General features: G+C 34.9%; 1 protein-coding gene across 3 annotated transcripts in view; it reads left to right on the top strand.

The window, feature by feature from the left end:
• Positions 1-5,293: 5,293 nt before the first annotated feature.
• LOC144975108 (cysteine-rich venom protein TEL1-like) overlaps positions 5,294-7,840 on the top strand; it is a 31,493-nt gene continuing 28,946 nt past the window's right edge. Inside the window, exon 1 of one of the 3 annotated variants that reach the window (XM_078918841.1) lies at positions 5,294-5,346. The gene's annotated coding sequence lies outside the window, so the exon portion shown is untranslated. Of the gene's footprint in view, positions 5,347-7,458 lie in introns of those variants that run through there. The other 2 variants (XM_078918838.1, XM_078918839.1) reach the window with 2 other exon arrangements.

Genomic DNA, 7,840 nt, shown 5'->3' with positions numbered 1-7,840 from the left:
GACGGGAACGAAGAAGAAGAAATAACCCCCGTGTCAGCCGCAGAACAGCGCTGCAAATTGAGCTAGGGAGAGGTGGCTGACGGCCGCATAACGGCGGATAGCGGAACTGGGTATCTTTCGGGTACGGAGCAAAGACCATATAACCGCTGAGGCACACAGCCCCCATCCCCTCCCTATCAAACGTTATGGCAAAGTACGGTTTCCTCGAACGTTTTTGCATGGCCCGAGGATTTCGAGGAAACCGTGCTGGAGTGAATATCAAATAAATTTCAGCATGTTTGAATTCTCGATCATTTTTTTTTGGCTTCTCCGGAGAGCGTGCTAAAATCCAGCGAGTACTGTAGTCCTTTGAGGACATGGGGCCGGAGTTTATCCCGGTTTCAGTAACGATAAATGGACAATAGCAATTGCGTGTTACAATTTGGTAGGACCATAGTCTACTGCAAAGTACTTTGTCAGAGAGAGAGAGAGTGAGTGTGTGTGTGTGAGAGAGAGAGAGTCATCCTGTTTTGTTGATAAAGGGGAAACCCGAAACACCCATTTTATGTTTTCGTATCTTAAATTGAAGCTTACATTCATTGTTATTTATTTCTTCGAGCTTCGAGCAGCACCATTTACACTACCACCTTTACAACTACAACCACCACCACATCATCATCCCTACCACCACTTCTACTACAACCACCACTACATCATCATCCCTACTACCACTACTACAACAACTACCACCACATCATCATCCCTACAACCACCACTACATCATCATCCCTACTACCACTACTACAACAACTACCACCACATCATCATCCGTACTACCACTACCACATCTTCATCAACCCTACCATCACTACTACTACATCCACCACCACATAATCATCCCTACCACCACTACTACTACAACCACCACCATATCATCATCCCAATCACCACTACTACTACAACCACCACCACATCATCATTCCAACCACCAATACAACTACAACCACCACCACATCATCGTCCGTACAACCAGCACCACATCAATCCTACCACAACTACTACAACCACCACCACATCATCATCCCCAGAACCTCTACCACTACAACCACCACATAATCATCCCTACCACCACTACTACTACAACCACCACCACATCTTAATCCCTACCACCACTATTACTACAACCACATTATGTTGTAATTACATTTTCACCTTTTGAAATTCCTACAAGTGGTGTCAGAAATTGCTGCGAGACACATTATTTTGGATTGCATGTCCATAAATTTTAATGAAATTCAAATTTATAGCTTATTGCATGGATGGGTCTAGATCTACGTTGAATAATTTCCTCCTTTATTGTAACCAGTCATTCTCACCCCTGAGAGAGAGAGAGAGAGAGAGAGAGATAACACATTATTAAGTTTTGTGTACATTTCTTTGAATTTGTGTGGGATGGTGTTATATATTATGTGTGTGTGTGTGTGTGTGTGTGTGTGTGTGTGTGTCATTGTGTATGTGTGAAGGGTGGAGGGGGTGTGGTTGAGATTCAGTTACATGTTTAAAAAAACCATGACAAGCATATATTATGTATGAAATCGAATGGAGTGAATGTAAACGACAACACCTGCTAATGTACCTAATTTCCATGAAGCAATAGACAAAGTTGTCGTTAACTTGTCATATAGAATAAACAAAGTTGACGTCATTCAGATCTTTCCTTTTGCTTTCAGACAGCCAGAGGGGTGATTAATTCTCACTTAACTCTCTCAACACTCTTAAAGTCAACTTTTCCTTAACGTCAACACAACATCTTTTGTTTGTCCCAAATTTTATTTTGTATCTAAGCGTGACCATTGATAATTGATAGATTATTAACCCCCAATTTTCTCACTTGGACAACATGGGTGAATCCTGTTGACATCAGACATCTTGTTTGATGAATTATCTATATTCCTTCGTAGAATGCCTAGGCGACGATAGCTTACGATGTCGTGGAGGAAGGGCATAATTTTATTTTTAAAATTCCATTAATAATGGATAAAGTCAACCTTGCTTACATTCACCCAATCTCTCTGGTCCGGCAGGGATGACTTGATCATGGTTCCACTGTATCAACATTTTAGGCCTAACTCTCTCCTTCGCGACCATTCTCTTTTTCATCAAATCATCCGTCATACCCAACCAACATAAAAATTAATTTTTAAAATTCTAACTCTAATCTCTTTTTTTTTTTTTCAAGTACATGCCACATATAATTTTGTTCAGTAAAACACGCTCTACAACACAGCCGTAGCTAAAATAAAATGAAGAAAAAAATGAAAAATGAAAAATCTTCAGATTTTATGATGTACAATAGATATCTGAAAGAGAAAAATGTCGGTTGTGTTATAACCGACGTGCACTTTTATATATATATATATATATTATATATATATATATATATATATATATAGAATCGTGTTTGATACAAATATGGTACGGATAGTGCTTGACATGTAGCAATGGAGCGAATTATTATTTTAATATTTACCACAATGTTGGAGTCAGTCTACATCGATGTAGACTGACTCCAACATTGTGGTAAATATTAAAATAATATATATATATATATATATATATATATATATATATATATATATATATATTATATATGTGTGTGTGTGTGTGTGTGTGTACACGTCGATCGTAACAAATGTGATCATTTTACTGTAGTAAGTAAGGAGAGGGTTAAGGTTAAATATAAATTTGTGTTTTGTTGTTATGTTTGATTTTGCGGGCAGAGCAGAACAGGTGTGTATTTTACCTAAATGCATTGTGTAAGGGGTAGTGACATAATATTCGAAAACAAAAGTACACATCGGTACGTATTAATATTGTGTAATGCTGTAATAGCCAGAGTTGGAGTGTTTGAACATTTTTATTCTTTTTCGTTCCCCCTCATAATATTGTCTTCGTGTTTGAATGTCTAGTTGGTTAAGGGACACCGTTGTCTTCCTTGACTTTGTCACAGGCCCATACAGTTTCGTCTGCAGATTTGTGGTTCTCGGCCAAAAATCCTCTCTTGCTGTTTCAAGCTTTGGGCAAGTCTATTAAGGTGGGCGCTTGAAAATATCTGGTGTCATAAATTGCCGCCTGGGTGGGGATCCTGACCTCCCCTAGTGGGCAGGGAGGTACATGCTGTGTCTTCTATCCCCCCATACCCGTTTTCCAATTGTTTCCTGTCATTGTCCTGGAATGAGATTACTTAGTTTTCTTCTGATCCTTGCCAGAGTTCCTTGGCTGGGAGTGAAACAGTCGAATGTATAGTTATAGTTTTGGGAGATGATATTTTTTTCCTTGTAAATAATCTCTCTGTTTTGCATTGCATTATGTTTAGTTTACATATTATATTATATGATTGGTAAACATTTGAGTGTATTCCTCTTAGTTGGGACCTGTGCTTGTGTCTGGATAAGACTTTTAGTTTATCTCAAACTAAGTACTTTGATGGTGTGCTCTTGGAATCTACATCTGTTCCCTATTTGAACCAATTCCCCTTTATCTTACCTTTGTGCTTTAATTGTAATTCTAGAACTTTTTACTATCCCATTTTCTTCCTTTTTACTGGCGCTGATATGACCTTAATGTGTTGCAAGCGCCGTAAAACCCTTAAAAACAAACATAAATTGCCGTTTTAAAGAAATAATCGGTACCTATGAGATTCTGCTCCGAAAACAAGATTCTCAGGAAGGCTGATTTTTATGTGTTTGTTTATAATAATAACAATAATAGTAATAATGATGATGATGATAATAATAATAATAATAATAATAATAATAATAATAATAATAATAATAATAATGATGATGATGATGATGATGATGATGATGATGATGATGATGATGATGATGATGATAATAATAATAATAATAATGACGGCAAATGTGGATGTCTCCAGTAGCGGTTCCAGCCCTTTGTAAGTCGTCGGGCAAACAGCATGAGATGTTATCGGCGCTGGCGACATTTTGAGGACACTGTTAACGCTGACGACATTTTGAGGTCATTGTTAGCGCTGATTGATGAACTGGTTAGTGTAAATACATTTCGAGCAATCCAGGGGCGTACTTCTGATGCTTTGCGCTTGACCAAAAAGCTCACAACATTCGCCAGCCGGAAATATACGAAAACTATGAGTAACCTTGAACATTTATAGTCCGATTGATCCAATTTAGGGAGAATTACTCATAAAAATTACTGGCTTAAAATAATAAGAAGGACCCGAGTGACGTCAAGTTCTTTCTATTTATACGAACCTATCTATCTATCTATCTATCTATCTATCTATCTATCTATATATATATATATATATATATATATATATATATATATATATATATAAATAGTTCGAAGATGACGTCACTCAGGTCTTTGTTATTGTTTTTTGCCATCCACGTTTATGAGTAATTCTCACTAAACTGTATTAACCTGAATATAAACAATTATGGTTCCACAAAGTTTTGTGTGTTGGTCCGTTATACGTCCGGATGGCAATGTTGTGAACTCCTTAGCCAAGCGCATACTATCTATAATGCAATTGGCTAAGAAGTTCACAACATTGCCATTCGGAAGTATAAAAGACCAATACACAAAACTATGTGTAACCTTAAACGTTTATAGTCTGGTTATTACAGTTTAGTGAGAATTACTCACAAACGCGGATGGCAAAAAACAATAACAAAGGTCTGAATGACGTCATCTACATTCTATCCAGAGAGAGAGAGAGTGAGAGAGAGAGAGAGAAAGAGAGAGAGAGTGCTATAATAAGTGTAAGCTTTTAGTTGGCTTCAGTGTTTCACTAATTCTTCGTCTGTGATGTACATGGTAAAGTGATCATAATGTTTATTACATGTTACATTACGCTCGTCTCAGGTATGTTGTCTGTTTGGTTATAATATATTATAGTAAGTATATATCGGTATATTTTATTTGAGGCCCGCGCGTACTCCTGTATGTGTATGTGAGAGCGAGTGTGTGTGAGGAGATAGATAGATAGGTAGGTAGGTAGGTAGATAGATAGATAGACAGATGGATAGATAGATAAATAGATAGATAGATAGATAGATAGATTGATAGATAGATAAATAGATAGAGATAGAGATATATAGATAGATGAATAGATAGATAGAGAGAGAGAGAGAGAGAGAGAGAGAGAGAGAGAGAGAGAGAGAGAGAGAGAGAGAGATAGAGAGAGAGAGAAAGAGAGAGAGAGAGAGAATGGTTGTGTGGATGTGTGCTCTTCTCGCGTGTTTTCGAACACACGGAAATGTGTACAAGTATGTCAACGACTGGGCACGGGATTCATTGATCCAGAAATATCCGTGCAAGGAGGTTCGCATGTATTTTTATTTTAGTTTTTAGGCTTTATTTGTCCTATTTTAAAAGTATCTGTTGGTATTTTCGGTGGACACATTTAATGCTACGTTCAGGAGATTGAAACAGTATTGGTCTGATTCGTTAAGCTAACGTATTTGATATAGTAGTTATGGGTAGTAGTAGTAGCAGTAGTAGTAGTAGTAGTAGTAGTAGTAGTAGTAGTAGTAGTAGTAGTAGTAGTAGTAGTAGTATTAGTAGTAGTAGTAGTAGAAGTAGTAGTAGTAGTAGTAGTAGTATAGTAGTAGTAGTAGTAGTAGTAGTAGTAGTAGTAGTAGTAGTAGTAGTAGTATAGTAGTAGTAGTAGTAGTAGTAGTAGTAGTAGTAGTAGTATAGTACTAGTAGTAGTAGTAGTAGTAGTAGTAGTAGTAGTAGTAGTAGTAGTAGTAGAGTAGAAGTAGTAGTAGTAGTAGAAGTAGTAGTAGTAGTAGTAGTAGTAGTAGTAGTAGTAGTAGTAGTAGTAGTAGTAGTAGTAATAATAATAGAGGTAGTGGTGGTAGTACATTGTAGAAGTAATAATAGTACTTATAGTAATGGCCTTATAGTAATGTCAGTGGCAGTGTAACAAAAGTCGTAGTACACACATACAAACACACATATATACACACACAAACACACACAAACACACACACACACACAAACGCACACAGACACATTTTTGTGAACTATACCATAACAGTGCGTGCTATTATGTAAATAATGTTTTTCTTCTGGGACTGGTAGAAACCAAATAACCGACCCTTTATTCATTCGAGTGTATTATTATTATTTACATGGCCCATTATATTAATCTATCTACCATACTATCTACCATACAATACCATACATCATCATCATCATCATCATCATCATCATCATCATCATCATCATCATATCAATTATAATTATTATTATTTATATTTTATTATTATTATTATTATTATTATTATTATTATTATTATATTATTATTATTATTTATTATTATTATTATATTATTATTATTATTATTATTATTATTATTATTATTATTATTATTATTATTATTATTATTATTATTATTATTATTATTATTATATATTATTATTATTATATTATTATTATTATTATTATATTATTATTTATTATTATTATTATTATTATTATTATTATTATTATTATTATTATATTATTATTATTTTATTATTATCTCATTATTATTATTATTATTTTATTATCATTATTATTATTATTATTATTACATCATCATCATCATCATTTCACATTAGTCCTATATCCATTAGATATCCAGTTCCAGGGTGATTAATGTAATCCTACTTCTACAGGACATGTGCGAGTCATTATTGATGTAATGCACTCTTACAACGTGTACTTATTTGCGGGTCTAATAACCCAAATTGTTATGGGCCCATTGTTGTAATGGAAATATGTACTCCCAAACCAAGCGGGTGGTTGGATGGGAGCATCACCCTTGAATCGTATACCTATGATGTTCGCATGGGTGTACGATCCGATAGTGATGTCGTTTCTTCTTCTCTTTACTAGCCTATCCTGCTTCTTTGGTTTGTGATTGTATTTTTGACAGGGGATATTTTTTGTCCTGTAAATCTTCTGCCTGTTTGTTCTTGGTTATTTATAATTTAGCTTATGATATCTTTAGGTTATGATTTTGATTTACATTTGTACTATTTTTGTTAGCTTGCTTGTTTATTGTTTCAGCGGTCTCTCATATAACCTCAATTGTGTTGGAAGAGACCTAAAGCAACAAACAAACAAACAAACAAAAAAACTCCCAAACCAACACAAAATATTGTCCGTTAAATCAGGCCCATAATTATTACATTCGGTTATCCGATCTGCAAATATGGGCTCGTCGACTCTGCATATATGACATTGAACCGACGTAAACATGTATATGCAGGTCTGATATCCGAAGGCAATTATGGGCCTATTTTAACATTGTTTTAACAGACAGTATTTTGCGTCATCTTTTGAGATTTCCATTACAACAATGAGCCCATAATGAATTGGGTTAGTTGACATCGTATTGAACTAATATAATGACGTCATCACAAGTCGCTGTTTTTATTTCATAGTTTCGAAAATCAAGACTTAAAGGTGGAAAAGGATTGTAATTTGATTTATAAAAGTAATGAAAATGTGTTGATCTGCTGCCGGACACTTTAATTCAAGTAATAACGAAGGTGAAAACAAATCTAAAACTTCGATAAATAACATAACAATTGTCTGTCTCATGATATCAGTTGAAGTTTTATATTTCTTCAAATTCGTTTTGACTTTGGTTGTAAAAAGGATTGTCCGATTGGATTTAAGTATATGAGTTTACAGATGGTCAAGAAACCTATGTGAAGTTGAAAATTATAATCAATTATTAAAAATACTGAGCATGCGTAATGTTGCGTTGTGACTAAAGGCTTATGAAATTATGACGTGGAAATGCACGATAAATAGTGT

The sequence above is a fragment of the Berghia stephanieae genome, chromosome 6, assembly GCF_034508935.2.
Source record: "Berghia stephanieae isolate SIO BIC M18660-M18661 chromosome 6, UCSD_Bste_1.3, whole genome shotgun sequence".
Lineage (NCBI taxonomy): Eukaryota > Metazoa > Mollusca > Gastropoda > Nudibranchia > Aeolidiidae > Berghia > Berghia stephanieae.
The sequence above is the reverse complement of the archived record's forward strand: the minus strand, read 5'-3'. Positions and strand labels throughout refer to the sequence as shown.